Genomic DNA, 16,197 nt, shown 5'->3' with positions numbered 1-16,197 from the left:
TATTATCATAGACATGAATACAAAAAAAAAATGTGTGCGTGTACTAGTGTACACACGTAAGAAGTGAAACTTCTTTATGGCCTTATTTTTCGAAAAATGATCTACATGCAACTTTCTAGAAATTGGTTAAATAAAGTTAAATTAGATAAAGTTTAAACAAAAGGATTTTATTATCATAGACATGAATACAAAAAAGTTAAATTAGATAAAGTTTAAACAAAAGGATTTTATTATCATAGACATGAATACAAAAAAGATGGCGCGTAACGGAAAAATGTGACGCGTAACCGAAAAATGTGACGGTAAATTTTTTTCCAACGCCGATAAAGAAGTTTCACTTCAAAAAGATGGCGCGTAACGGAAAAATGTGACGCGTAACCGAAAAATGTGACGGTAAATTTTTTTCCAACGCCGATAAGGAAGTTTCACTTCAAAAAGTTAAATTAGATAAAGTTTAAACAAAAGGATTTTATTATCATAGACATGAATACAAAAAAGATGGCGCGTAACGGAAAAATGTGACGCGTAACCGAAAAATGTGACGGTAAATTTTTTTCCAACGCCGATAAGGAAGTTTCACTTCAAAAAGTTAAATTAGATAAAGTTTAAACAAAAGGATTTTATTATCATAGACATGAATACAAAAAAGATGGCGCGTAACGGAAAAATGTGACGCGTAACCGAAAAATGTGACGGTAAATTTTTTTCCAACGCCGATAAGGAAGTTTCACTTCAAAAAAAAAAAATATTTTGTTGATCTATTTATTATTAATAATGTATACATTATTTATGAAAAGTACACGTCTTTGTTTAATCTGTGGGTTTAAATAAAAATGAACCTGTCTTTTGTGTAACGTCGCTGTAATTAAAAGTAGAGCAGCTTAGTCGACCTAATAAAAGACATCAACGGGGTCTCGTAAAAAGGGACGCCCAATGATAGTTAATGTTAATGAATTGTTACGCATTATCTATTTATGATATATTATAAAGTTATTTGTATGAAATATTTTAGATAACAGAGGTATTTCTCGTAGAGTATAAAAAATTTTCATATACATGATTATTATTAGAGTTTTTATTTAATTTTTTATTTAAGGCATAATCAAATTGCGACGAAATCAAAGATATTATTAAAACCTTTATGTTTCATAGATTTCCCAATCTACTACTACAAAAAGTCGTCAAGTTCGTCCCGGGTATCCTGAAATGCTGTGTGTGTGATAAGCGACAAACGAGTTTAAAACTGATTTGATCGATTTTCCGATAAAAAAAAAAAACAATATCCGATCACGCCCCACTCTCGGAAAGCGAAGGTTTTATTGCGTGGGGGATCAGTATCGTTCGCCAGTCGCCAGCCAGCCGTTGCCCGCGTAGCCCGCGTCGCGCGGCATCAGTTTTCCCCCCCACGGAATTTTGTGTCGCGAACACGGAATAACAAAAAAAAAAAAAAATAGAACACTTTCTTTGATTATGGATTATGTGTACTGCTGAGGAGTGTTACAAAAGTGTCTTATTCTACGTCAGTGCACCCGGTCCGCCTTTAAAACGATATTAACACACGAGGTGAGTTGTATAACTTTGATTATGCAATTTTTTTTTTTAGTTTTTTTTTTCTTCTGCTCTCGGACTGAAAGTTGCGAAAGGATATCGGAACATACGCCCGAGGCGCTAATGACACCTCATTAGAATATACGTGCATAAAATAAATTTTATATTTGGTTAAACACATACATATATATTTTTATATTAAAAGAACGTTCGGTGATTTTTTTTTACGTCTACACTAGAAGGTCAAATGTGAGTTAGAATATCTATTAGAACAATGTTTGCGCTCGATTCAATATAATTAATCTTAAGATTTATTTGTCTATGAAATTGGACGTACAGAAGCACGAACAAAACTTTTTGACAAAAAAAAAAAAGAGGAAACCGAATATCGCAATGAAAATGGTACATTGATTCGAACGATATTTTTATTGATACAATACTTATTACGTATTTGTTAAATGAGAAAAAGAAAAAATTGAATTCGTTATTTAAAAAAAAAAAAAAAAGATTACGTGCGTATTAATATTGTGACGTTAGCATTAAAGTTAAACGAGGACTTTGAGGTTCTGTGAAAAAAAAATTGTATTTCGAAAAAAAATTAAAAAAATTGTATTCCATAATTTGAAATAAAAAAAAAAGTTTTTGAACTTAACGATGATTAGGTCATGTCTAAGCCGTCTGTGGCTCACGGAGAATCGGTAAAATACACACGTATGTACCTCTAGAATATTTAAACGGATCCAAACACGAAATCAATTCGTTGATCGAGACACAAAAATCTGTCGTTCCTAATGCTATTTAAAATATTTTATTGATTTTACTAGACGGTCACTTGTTATACCAGTTTGGTAACCTTTGAACTATAAAGGCGCGGACATGTTGTTTCTCAGCTGTTCCTACGCGTGTTTGTTCGCCTGAAATTTTATGTTTCGGAAATTTTTTTACGAAACTATAAAATTAAATAATTCATCCAGTCTACGACACGATTTAAATTTGGAATTTCAAATTGTTTTTTTGTTTCTACACAAGCACAACCAGCCATGTTTTTTTGCGTACAAAACGTTTTTCTTGAATTTTTGCGTCGCTGTCATGGATAGTTCCCGCCAGTTTTGGTGATGTTCAATTCAGTTTTTAAATTTGGAACATCAAATTCTTATTTAGGATCAGGACTTACCGGCTGTGTCATACGCGAGACGAATTTAAATTGATTTACTTATTAGTAAAACTATTTGATTGAGTATTTTTTGGTAGAATAGTGTTGAGAGCATAATACATTTATTATTAGAATATTTATTAGAAGTTACTAGTTTAGCTCTATAGGTCATTATCATTTACGCTTGTTGTAGACACGTTAAGTTAATCACACCTTAATTTTGCAATTTGACTTGAATTACGCTTAACCACGATACGAATCTATGGCAGTAAGTAGTAAAGTGAATGGAAAAAAGCGAAACTGTAAAATTCTCTGTAGTCCACAGACATCATCAAAATCACAACGACAACGACAACTGTTAGTTTGAATGTTTACGTAATCACGCTAATTTTAGAATTTGGCGAGTTATTTTTTTTACTTAGTAGAAGCATTGGTTTATAACTCTAGCACTCTTCTTAATGGTGATGTCACGATATACATATATATTATTGGCGCTCTTTTCATGAATTAGAAATAATTTCCGCCATTTTAAGACTCAAGGGATTATTATGGCTCCCTCTTTCCTAAACGTATTTAGAACATTCATGTTCTTTTTAATTTAAGAAAACTTGTTTTTTTTTTTAGTTAAATAAGTTAATCGATATCCCAGTTTTTCTGTTTCTTAACGTAAATATTTGAGTGGATCTTTAAGCGGTAGTGTTTGGTGATCGACGTTACATCATACTAATAGGGCGATCAAACAGTTGGTTTTTAGACGAGAATCATTTGAATTGTCTTAATTTTTTTTTAAATTTTAATTAGATTCTGGGCATCGATTTTAGGTAATTCCGAATTCATACGAATAGTGTTGTTCTCACTGTGTATTGTCGATGAAAGTTAATTGTTGTTGTTTATGGTAAATTTTATTTTTTCAATTTAAAAGTTCTGGCTTAGCCCTTTAACTACCATGTCGGTGACCAGTAACCCTACGTGGCGCATTGAAATATTCATGTCGATTTCTGTTGTTTTTTATTCTTTTTTTTTATTGCTTAGATGGGTGTACGAACTCACAGCCCACCTGGTGTTAAGTGGTTACCAGAGTCCATAGACACCTACAATGCAAATGCGCCACCCACCTTGAGATATAATTCTAAGGTCTCAAGTGTAGTTACAGATTACAGATTCCGCAGTGGTTTGCTTTTCCTTTAAGGTCATACATTATATTTCAATATTGTCCATCCCTTAGTAACCTAAAGATGCATTCTTAATACTTAAAAAAAAAACATACCTTGGGTTCGAAGTATCGGGAAAATTATTTCATACAGTGTCAAGGGATATTAGTTTATTTTCATTATTTACCGGGGAGCGTCGCTATGCATGCGATGACGTCACTTAAGAGCGAGACCTTAAAATAATCGTAAAACTTAAGAACGCCCATGACTTAAATTACTTTCCAACATTTACTACGGCTGCACTTAGTTAAATGATTTCCACATTACGAAACAATGTTAGAGGCAGATTATAAAGTGGAGTGAACAGGGATGCTACATTCAAAAACTTTTGATGTAAGTCTATGACTTACGAGCCCATAGATCTTGTAATGTTTCTGAAAAGTATTAAAAAAAAAAAAACTAAAAAAAGCAACCAGTTCAATATCATAAAAGTCAACAAACCTTTTGAATAATATGTAATAATATTTTTTTTATTGTTTAGATGGGTGTACGAGCTCACGGCCCACCTGATGTTAAGTGTTTATCGGAACCCATTGACAACTACAACGCAAATACCGCCACCCACCTTCGGACGCGGAGTTTGAAGATCTCAGTTTTAACTACGGCTGCCCTGTGGTTCAAACCGAAACGTATTACTGCTTCACGGCAGAAAAAAAAAATGAAACTCTAAATAAATAATTTCCACAATGACCGGGTAAGACGACAGTTTCGTTCTGACAGCCATGATTTTTTTTTCCTACCTGTGCTGATAGCTTTGTGAGGCTATTTAAGCTTCACCTTAACGTGTAGGTGAGCTCACGGGGCTCAAACCAGAGTGGTGCTAACACTGACCCTAGCAAGAGCAGTGCTTCGCAGAATCTACCGCCGGATCGGAAACGCGACCAACCGAGCTGCCACGATTTTTTTTTTTTTTTTTTTCTTACCTAAGCTGATAGCCCTAGCGGCTATTTCAGCGTAACCCTAACTTTAGTAGGTGAGCTCACGGGGCTCAAACCTGACGATGTTGCTAACACGAACCCTAGCAAGAGTCGTGCTTCGCAGAATCTACCACCGGATCGGAAACGCGACCCACTGAGAAGATCCGGCGAGAAACTCAGTGGGCTGTGTCTGAGAGTTAATTTACTCGTCGAGCCCTTCGTCGCAAGCGACGGGTTCGACGAGAACGGTGACCGGTGCTTGAAGTACCTAAAAGCACCGTTAGTGGATCGGGAGGATCCGAGATGACGTGTTTTGGGCGACGTCGACTGCTTTCCATTCTGTCCGCAGGATCGGGAATGTAGTTACCGGCGGCCACGATGAGAGGGTTCTCGTGTCGTGCCGCTTTATCGAAGTGGCGCATGGACGCCGACTGCAGATACTTACTGATGGACTCTAAGTCCAGGTCGTCATGGAGGTCGACATTCCTGACGAACCACGGGGCTCCGACGGCTATCCTGCAAAAACGGGATTGAATGATTTGAAAGGATTTTAAGTGTATGCGGGCCGCGTGAGCGAACACTACACTTGCATAGGTCATGACGGGGCGTATGCAAGTTTTGTAGAGTGTCACCTTATTTCTAAGGGACATTTTACTTCACCTACATATCATCGGGTAGAGACGTCCTAGGATGAAGGCGGCACGATCGCGTACCGTCTTGATGTGGGGGCGGAATGTCATCCTACTGTCGAGGGTGACGCCTAAATATTTGACCTTCGGGGCCCACGGTATGGGCTGGTCGAACATCGTGATTGGGCGAACGGCGGGGGCGGGGGTGTTGACGCACCTAGTCGGGAGAGGGAAGCTGCCACGACTCTGTCCATTGCCTTTTTATACTCCGACATTACGGGGTCTACTCTACATTTTTTTACACCAATCAAAACAACATCTTATAATTTAAATAGCAATCAAACTAATGTCTTCTTATTACATTTGTTCCATACTCATAGTACACATATTCTTAATACAACATATTATCGTTTACCACGAGATGAGTGGTGAGACTAGCATAGAAATTTGATTGCTGTATCTCATTATGGGACACGAGTCTGTCCAGTCTTGACCGTACCGCAAGACTGCGTTCGTGTTACGTCGTCAACGTCGTCAGGTTTGAGCCCTGTGAGCTCATTTTTTTTTGTTATTGCTTAGATGGATGGACGAGCTCACAGCCCACCTGGTGTTAAGTGGTTACTGGAGCCCATAGAGATCCACGACGTAAATGCGCCACCCACCTTGAGATATAAGTTCTAAGGTCTCAAGTATAGTTACAACGGCTACCCCACCCTTCAAACCGAAATGCATTACTGCCTCACGGCAGAAATAGGCAGGGTGGTGGTACCCACCCGCGCGGACTCACAAGAAGGTCCTACCACCAGTAAAACTTAGTTAAGGTTAGTAACCTACTAAGTTAAGGTTACGCTGAAATAGCCCCTCAAGGCTCTCAGCATAGGTAGGAAAAAAAAACGACAGAGATAACTCTTAACAGCGTAATTTAACAAACAACATGACGAACAAACATGCCGTTGATAATTTATCCAATGTTATATGGAATTAATTAATCGATGCGATCCCGGATTAAGAGTGTTTAAATTAAGTAATAGCGTATTTGGTAGTAAATGTGTAATAATGTAAGGTCTTCATGTAATGTTATATATAGTTTTTCTTTGTTTTTTATATAATGAACCGCTTTTTTTATGCATGCAGTCGGTACCTGTAATTGTGTTAGCATTTAGTGTGAAATCAATGTATATGATACCTGTAATGTTCGGTGCTGATGTATAACATGTTGGTACCCAATAAATAAAATTAAAATTAAAAATTAAAAGTTTATAACACGTCATTTTGATGCATTGTTTTTGAAATTGCAAGCCATTGATCAACGTTTCCGTGAGACGGTTCGAAGGTATTTCGTGTTATCGCGGATATGATGCAAGCTTTGAAAGTCCATTGCCGTATATCACAGAAAGCTTAAAACTTTCGTTTTTTTTATTTAGCAATGTATTGTGTAAAAAATGTTAGTGAATCATATTATTATATTTCTTTTTCTCGTTCCAAAAATTTTCAATAAAAGTCGTATTTTTTTTGGTTTTGTTTTTATGGATGAGCGATCGGTCTTTGTGATATCTATGTAGATTCCATCATTCGTATATATGTAACCTCTATACGATTTATCTTAAAAGAGGTTAATATGTTATAAAGATGACATAAATGGAATTTTTGAATAATGAAATATTAGAAGAAGGAACATTAGAAATATAAAAGCATTTTTGAAGATTGAAATATCAAAAACATAAAAAGGGGTGAAGCAATAGCTTTAAATGTTGTTTCTCTTTACAGAGCAACTTAAATTGTCTTATAGTTTTACTAGGCTAAACTTTATTTTGATGTAAATAAAATAATACATTAAATATATATCTCTAGTTCCTATAGTGCGTTAAATCTTAGACTGGATTGGGGAGGTAACAGTGTTCGAAAAAAAAGTACGTGGAAACTATTCTCTGAGAGCTATCACATGAATTCCTTCAAACACGAATGGCAAGTGAGGGAATGTTTGGGCTTAACATTTTCAGTATCCAGGGTACCAGTGAAGCGAATGTGCGTCGTACGCTCCGTCTGATTAATGAAGCATAGTTTAAAATCTCTTTATTCTTTACATAATTCAAAGTGACTTTCCAGTTGACGTGTTCACAACTGCTATAACTATCCAGGAGCCGATAGTCTCGTATCAAATTGGATAATGGGATTGGTGTACTTAATATTTGATTCTAAAGAAAATTTCGCGGCCCGAGGGATAATTGTCCCTATTTACATATTTGCGTTGAGTTCAAAATTCTTTTGACTGTTAGCAAATCCCATCTCTCCTGGCTGTGCCTTTGCTCGCCCACCTGTACTGGTGAAACTGGAAACGCTCCCGTGCTACCAGTAATCTCTCGGTCCTAAAAAAATACTGGTGGTAGGACCTCTTGAGAGTCCGCGCGGGTAGATACCACCATCCTGCTTATTTCTGCCGTGAAGCAGTAATGCGTTTCGGTTTGAAGGGTGGGGCAGCCGTTGTAACTATACTTGAGACCTTCGAACTTATATCTCAAGGTGAGGGGCGCATTTACATTGTAGATGTCTATGGGCTCCAGTAACCACTTAACACCAGGTGGGCTGTGTGTGAGCTCGTCCACCCATCTAAGCAATAAAAAAAATAAAAAAAATTGTAAGTGAAGAACCTAGCGCGGACTCACGAACGACTTTCACGATGAAGCAATGACTTCATCGCAAGAACGAACCGGCGCCACGTTGTCGGGTTTTCGGTTATCCGCTTTTGAGACTTGAGAACTGCGTGTACTACCAACGGTGCAATATCTAAACGTTTGCTTAGCTACTGTTGGTAGGTTGTTTGCGGTAGGCACCAGCTTGTCTCTGCCCCCGGTATTGCTGACGACTATGGGCGGTGGTAGCTATAATACTCATAAGGCGGGCCATATGCCCATCTCCCAACAAAGGTAAAAAAATAAGGTATCCTCTCTTTGCCTATAGATGGCACAGACGTATTTAAATTCTGTTCAAAATTTTATCTCATATCTGAAGACAGATAGTCATTCTCTTTGTAATTTGGCCCAGTTCCTAGTTATCGTATGAGCTGTGAGCTTGTTTGCGCATCTAATGCAAAAATATGAGTACACCCAATCAACCTCCGTGGCTTAGTAATGACCGTTTTGATTCCTGTAGCTAAATAATTACGCAACCAGCTGAAAGCTAAAGCAGAGACTACACTACTCCCTTAACACATGAAGTTGTCGTGGCCTGACGGATAAGACGTCCGGTGCATTCGTGTTGAGCGATGCACCGGTGTTCGAATCTCAGGCGAGTACCAATTTTTCTAATGAAATACATACTCAACAAACGTTCACGATTGATTTCCACGGTGAAGGAATAACATCGTGTAATAAAAATGAAACCCGCAAAATTATAATTTGCGTAATTACTGGTGGTAGGACCTCTTGTGAGGCCGCGCGAGTGGGTGCCACCATCCTGCCTATTTCTGCCGTGAAGCAGTAATGCGTTTCAGTGTGAAGGGTGGGGCAGCCGTTGCAACTATACGTGAAACCTTAGAACTTATATCTCAAGGTGGGTGGTGCATTTACGTTGCGGATGTTTATGGGCTCCGGTAACCACTTAACACCAGGTGGGCTGTGAGCTCGTCCACCCATCTAAGCAATAAATAAATAAAAAAACAGTTAAAATTTTTGTACACTTAAACGTAAATAGGATCGTGTACACGTCGCCGACAAAAAAGGTTCGACACGGCGTGTTCGAGTTATTGTGCAAAGGCGACCCGTTATCGAGTCAGTTTCAAATGGATCTGAGATAAATTCAACACGACACGAGCGTACACGAAACGTAAACGTAACGTAAACGCGTAACCGTACGTAATGCGAGTTTTGTTTTTTTAAAACCTTTATAATCTATTATCGTATCTATTATTTTCATTATTATGTTCTGATTCCACGGTCGCTTTGTCCACTGAGTTTCTCGCCGGATCTTCTCAGTGGGTCGCTTTTCCGACCCGGTGGTAGGTTCTGCGAAGCACTGCTCTCGCTAGGGTCAGTGTTAGCATCAAATCAAATCAAATCAAAAAAAAATTATTCAACATAAATGAAAGTACATACTTGTTGAACGTCAAAAGAACTACCGCCAATTCACAAGAACTAGCCTCCGTCCTGAGAAGAATTGGCAAGAAACTCAGCGGGCATATCTTTTTTTTTTAATATTAGATATTTTTTTTATTTATGTTTTTTTGTTAAATATTCATTTTTATAATGAGTATTATAACATAACAATTATTACAATATTGAAATGCCCGGAGCGAGCAACTCATTCCCACTTTGTGCAATCTTCTTTGTGCATCACTCCGGCTTGAGCCCTGTGAGCTCACCTACTAGTTAAGGTTATGCTGAAATAGCCTCTCAAGGCTATCAAGGCTAAGCTAAGGTAGCCTCTCAAATTTTTTTTTCGCGCCGGTGGCCGAACCTTCTACAGGGTCCTTACTTTTTTTTATGTTTTTTTTTCCTGCCTTAGCTACGTAAAGTTATTACTAGCAGTGGCAGTGGTAGGTTGTTATGGCCGTCAGCAATGCCAAAAAAAATCGGCTGCTACCAGTTTACTACCCTCAAACCACGTTTGAAGGAGGCACACGTCACAGCACTCAGGAAAGAGAAATCTCTCTAGGTAGTATTTCTACATTTTAATTATTGTTCAGGCGTCTGAATATAGTCTGTGGTTTTTTTTTACCGCGCAAAACTCAGCACTGCTTGACACGTTAAGCATGAACGTTACACGCTTTGAATTTTATCCCAATTTTATATTATTTTAATTCTGTAATTCCCGATCAATTATCTTCAAATCATAATTAAGAAATGTTGTGCAGTAGCACTTTTTGTCAAGATTACAATTCATTATCACATAGTACGATGTACAGATGTAGTTGTAGGTTCAAGACCATTACAATCTCTACTCACTGGTGATTGATTAAATAAATATTTTAAAATTGGCATTAGAAATAATTAAAATAAAATCCTCACTTTTAGTTGTATCGGTTTTGCGGGGTTGCAAATCTTTTTACGGGTGTTAGCATGTTTTGACGTTTAACTATATTTTAGTCATACATATTATATTATTATACAGACTATACTGTTACGCACTAGGGTTCAGGATAAATAAAAATCCTACCGAAGTATAAATTGAAACTGTCTTAACACTTAAAACACTTACAGAGCACTTAATAATTCGTAATTCGCTTCTTCCGCTTCGCTTCAGGTGATCTGTTCGCTGTTTCTTTTGAGTAGTTCCGATTACACACTGACTTCGTACCATCTCTGCAACGCTTTTATAGTCGATACGACATCCCTAGATTTATCGAGAACATTCTGGGCAACTCGAGTAGCTTCGATCTGTGTTTCCGCTATTTGACAATAGATGGCGGTTTACTTATCGAGCGTTCTCGATGTTACTAGTTCCTTTGATATTCGTTTCTGCTATTCGGCGGTAGATAGCGTTACCCTTAGCGGCGTAACAATACTATAAACTTTTTTCTTTCTCTATCTATAAGTTTTAGGAGGAATAAGTTACTTTCTTAAAAAATATTTGTCATAGCAATCAATAAATAGTCTGCTGTATAGTTGCAGTTAAATAAGTCAATATCAGTAATAAATATTATATCGATACATGGTATTATTATCCGTAGAGCGAAGGTTATCTCGCTCTTCAACTTTGTCTCCGCATTATCGTTTCTCCGTTATCAATAACCCACTTTTCTTTGATACGGCACGTTTTATTAATAGAACTGCTTTAATTGTCTTTGTGTTGATACGATGAGTTTTTTAAATTATTCGTAATTATGTTTAGCAAAGTTTAACCGGAAATTTCATGGTCATTATGATTGTGTGTTTGGCCATTATTTTAATACTAAATGGATTGTAGCTATTTCTTTATATTACTCGGGAGCCTTGTAGCTTGCGAATATGTTACTATGGTAAAAACCCTCCACAGTGTGGACAGTAACTGTATACATTTTTATAGAACTCGAATAATCTTTTTAAATCTAAATTTACTAAAAAGATTAAAAACGCCGGTAAAATAAATGATCATTAAAAAAAACTACCAAGTCATTAAGTCGTCAAAAACAATTCAAACAAGCAATTTTTATTTTTTCTAATAAAAAACGAACAGGTTATTCAGGTCAACCCTAATTCTTGCACAAAATTCAACGGAGCGTTTGAGAATTAACGCAACCACAATATTGACTAACGCTGTACTTGAGAAACATTCGCGACAACCCTGATTGTAATTCTACGAATTGCAAATTGAAAATTCAAAATGTTTAGTGTACATTTTTTTTAAATAAGACTGAATAGTCATTTGTTAGGTGCTATTCAGCTTAGTATAGATTCAAGGTTCAAAATCGAATGTTCTGCGTTTTCATTACTCTTTCTTTGAAATAAATTATCATCTCTCATAATTATCTCTGCAAATAAAATGGTGTGCCTTATCTGTTCTTTCTAATTAAAGGGAAAGCCTTCTAATTGTTGATGATATGTTACTGAACTGGAACGAGAACTGGAACTCATAGACATCGGCTATTTATAGACAGTCAAATCGGTGTCTGCCACTTATCCAGATGTTTGAAGACACGTCACAGGATTTGGGAAACTTCTTTTAGTGACACATTTTGGTATTGGTTCGCAACAATTTAAAGGTTTCTGGCAAGAGTGATGTATAAAAACGCCGTATGTAAGTTGTTCGAATGAATTCTTCTCTGTTATGAACTCCGCTAAGCTGTTAAACAGGAGTATTCACTAATGTTAACTCAACGAGATAATACACTGATGTATTTAACTTTTGTTGTAGTAAACCAAATATTTATATGGTTTTTCTATAAATTGTCGTTTAAATAAAATAGTATACGTGTTTTGTTTTTAAAGTAATTATAACATACATATGTATGTAAATTTGACAAATTTTAATAAAAAAAAATCTTTTTTAACTACCAAATCAAGTGATTATATTAGAAAACATGGGTTTTGGAGCTACTTATTAAATAGCAAATAAAGATGAACATCAATCATCAAGGTTCATGACGTCATCGGAATGATAGGCGCGAGTGAGATAAAGACACGCTCCTATTTGTTTTTAGTAATAATATTTGCACGGTAACGAGACACTTCATCGCTGTGTGAACGCCCTACCACCAGTAGTTATGTAGATTTATTTATTATGAAAAGTGTCACTTAAAGATTTCTCTTTGGAAAATTTAATTACAAAATATAAATTCATAGCTAACTTTTTTTTTAAATCCACATCTAACGATACAAAACTGGGCCTTTTCTTCATTATCACTTTCGGAAACATTATTAACAAGATAAGGCTCAGTGTGCTTAGTGCGAGTCTTTAAACGTTCTCCATATCGTGAAAGTTAACTCAAATTTATATGCAGTCGGAACAGCGCCCCTAGCGGCAAACGTAGACAAACGCTCCAACTCCATACAAGTTTGACTTAACTTTTACGCTATCGAGAACGTTAAAAAACTCGCACTCAGCACACAGATTTTGAAATAAAAATATCTATATCAAGTACTGGCTCCGGGTTATTATTAGCGAAGTATAATGCCGTGTGTTAAATGATCGGGTTGGCAACATTTCTCTTAGCATCAGCCGAATAAACCAATCACACTATTATCACGCGTTGGCTACTGTAAAATTGATAGTCACGACATTGATGTTCAACCTCAAATGTCATGAGTCAGGTGGAACACCGACGGATTGGTCAAGAAATAAAGGGTAATTAAATTCAGCTGTGTTCTTGTGTAAAGCACGTTGTGTCGAAATATGTAATTTGGGTTACAATATAAATTGTTTGAGGCTTAGTAATTATGTTTTTTTTTTATTACTTTGGAGGTTGAATAAGCACACGGAGCCCTAATAAATTAGCAACGCAAATGCCGCTTTTTTATGATTACTGGTGGCTTTTCCAGTTTCACCAGGACAGGTGGGCGAGCAAGGGCTCAGCCAGGAGGGGTGGGATTTGCTAACAGCTACCCGACCGTCACTGAGACCTAACAACTCAAAAGAAGCTTCTTTGCGAGTGAATCTATTACCGGATCGGAATCGCAACCCGCTGAGTAAGATCCGGCGAGAAACTCAGCGGGCTGCCTTGAGAATAAGTTCTGAGTCTCAGTTTTATAGTTAATACAGTGTGATGGTACTAGAGAATATGTAATATGCCAGTATTCGAGCCACTTTTTAGTCTGCGATGTTTTATCGTCCGATCATCGTGATGTATTAGGGTGACGGGTGTTACTAAGCAAAATTAAAATTGTTATAGGTTTGATTTTTGTTAAATTATTCGATGTTACGTCTTCATCATGAAATTCATTCGTGAACTTGTGTTATAAATGTATTTTATTATAACAATTGATATATGTCTGCGGAATTTGTACAGTGGCCTAGTCACATCGGTCGATGTCATTACATCCGATGACACCAGTTGTATAGCATTTCAATCCACTAGACGTTCCCTACGGTTCTCATTTTCTCTTAACATCCAATGTCAATAAACAAATATTTATAGTACCTAAGAAGTGAGCTCATTTAAAAAAAAACACCCGACCCATAAATCTACCAAATCAAATTTTCATTTTCAAACTGACAACACCATTTGGCGCCAGTTCGGCTGTCAAAACCTCAAAATAATGCACTGCACTTACAATGTGAAATGTGTCACTTATTTCATAAAATGACACAACAAAATCTAAGTACAGCCGTTTACGTAACAAAGCACCGAGTAGCTGCACATGCAGACATTACATAACAACTAACCTTTTAATATTTTGAAATGGTCTTCTAAATGATTTGAGGTGATTTCGTCGCAAGTGACCTGATGGCACTACCTGAAAATTATTACTATTACCAATCTTTAAATGCGCCTTGCTCGCACGTTGTTGGTTTACGGTAGGAAAGAACGGGACGGAGATAGTTTGTAGACTGGCGATTTTGTTCACTGACCTCTCTCTGAACTGTGAGAAGAGGTCAATTCGTTTGCGTAATTTCAATTGTACAATTATCTTATTACAACTCGTTTATAAGTGCTGACGTTATGTAATAGTATGACTTTTTCTAATTGTGCTGAACTATATTAAATTCTCCAAATTATTGGACCAAAAGAACATCACGGCTTGATCCTGAAAGGGTCGGCAATACATATTCGAGTATTTGTTACATTATTTGGTTGGTTGTTTTATCACAGGTCTGGATTACTCTTCCAGGGACTAGGTCTGGTCAGACTTTTTATCTTTGTTTTATTTTATTATCAACAGACTAAGGATATTGATTATTTGAGAGCCATATTGGTTTAGATGCTCATTTGCATCTGATTAATAACTCTTCAAATCTCACATGTAGTTGCTATTGGCATGGTAACAACACGAAATCGTTTTGAAATATTAGATCCACAAAAAAAAAAACAATACCATGTGATTTTATTAGTTTGCATCAATAATGCAACATTTCAAAAAATACATAAATTTCCAATAGTCTCATTACTCAACATTTTTTTTTTCTATTGACATTTCAAATTTACTTCAGAACGAGGCCAACGGTGTGTGGCTTTATGCAGATAAATAATGTAAGCAAATACAAATCATAGACAAATCTAACTAAATAACTGTATTCAACATTACATAGATCGATGAACTCAATGTTTTGGGTGAGGAAAACATCAAAATTAACAAGACCTATATTAACATTCGGTTTGACAGTATACAGAGATCAAATATAAATGGATTTCATATTTCCATGATGTGATCATATATTCAAAACACCATTAAGCAATGCACTTAGTAATAACAATAATTTAGAGATAAACATAGCTTTTGAGAATCGGACAAGTGTGTCCTATTAATGTAGACCTCTCCTTGAATGTACTATCGTTTGTCTTCAGGCTCTTTTAAAATTGGACTTGGGTATTTGAAATGCAAGGAGCCAATGTACTTTCTAGTGCCGCTGTACAGTCAAAGACAATAGTTTTTTCTTAGGCGAAAATGTATTGTGTTTGGAATAAAGGTGTTTTAATTTGTTTTAGTGTCCACAGAATCTATACAATAATAGAATAAGACCGCTACTGACCTATGGCTTCAGATGTATCATTCTATGTCTATGGATGTTTGTTCGAAAAGTTTTTAAGGCTTTTTTTAAGTCTTAAAATGAATAAATATTATAAAATTTTTAAAGTAACGCTTTTTTTTTTTAATCATTTATCACAAGCCGTTTGGACATTTCACAATTGCTGTTTGGGTAATTGGATAATTCAGAGGACCCAAGAAAAGTGATTTCGGATCAAACAATCAACCAAATTATGCTACAAATACTCGTAAATGTCAACCCTTTTAAGGATCAAGCCGTGGTGTTCTTTTGGTTAAATAATTAAGGAGATTTCTGTATAGTTCAGTAGAGTTAGAAATTTTAAGCCGTAACGTAACTGCAGCACTTATAAATGACTTGTAATGAGACAATTGTACAATTAAAATTAGGTAATTTGGAACCAGGTTTCAAACAAAAGTTACATTTACGAATAACGCAATAAGGTTGACGATTTAAACTACTTTTATTATTTTGTCATTTTTGTTTGACAATTCCTCGACACGTCAGCTTTAGTGACTTGTTCTTCTGTGATATTAATAATTTAGATATTACGAGTAGAAATGATGAAAATTGCCTAAATATATTAAATAGCAAATGCAAGATTATACATTAAAAGAGATTTA

General features: G+C 36.2%; 1 protein-coding gene and 1 long non-coding RNA gene across 2 annotated transcripts in view; one reads left to right on the top strand and one right to left on the bottom strand.

The window, feature by feature from the left end:
• The window catches only part of LOC134200745 (uncharacterized), a 188,368-nt gene that overhangs the window by 109,604 nt on the left and 62,567 nt on the right, over positions 1-16,197 (bottom strand). The gene's annotated exons all lie outside the window — the stretch shown is intronic.
• Adamts-like (A disintegrin and metalloproteinase with thrombospondin motifs like) overlaps positions 1,349-16,197 on the top strand; it is a 179,209-nt gene continuing 164,360 nt past the window's right edge. The window contains 1 exon segment of the mRNA NM_001043470.1: positions 1,349-1,563. The gene's annotated coding sequence lies outside the window, so the exon portion shown is untranslated.

Source organism: Bombyx mori, chromosome 20 (assembly GCF_030269925.1).
Source record: "Bombyx mori chromosome 20, ASM3026992v2".
NCBI classification, from domain to species: Eukaryota; Metazoa; Arthropoda; class Insecta; order Lepidoptera; family Bombycidae; genus Bombyx; species Bombyx mori.
Note: the sequence above shows the minus strand (reverse complement) of the source record. Positions and strands in the feature narration are given on the sequence as shown.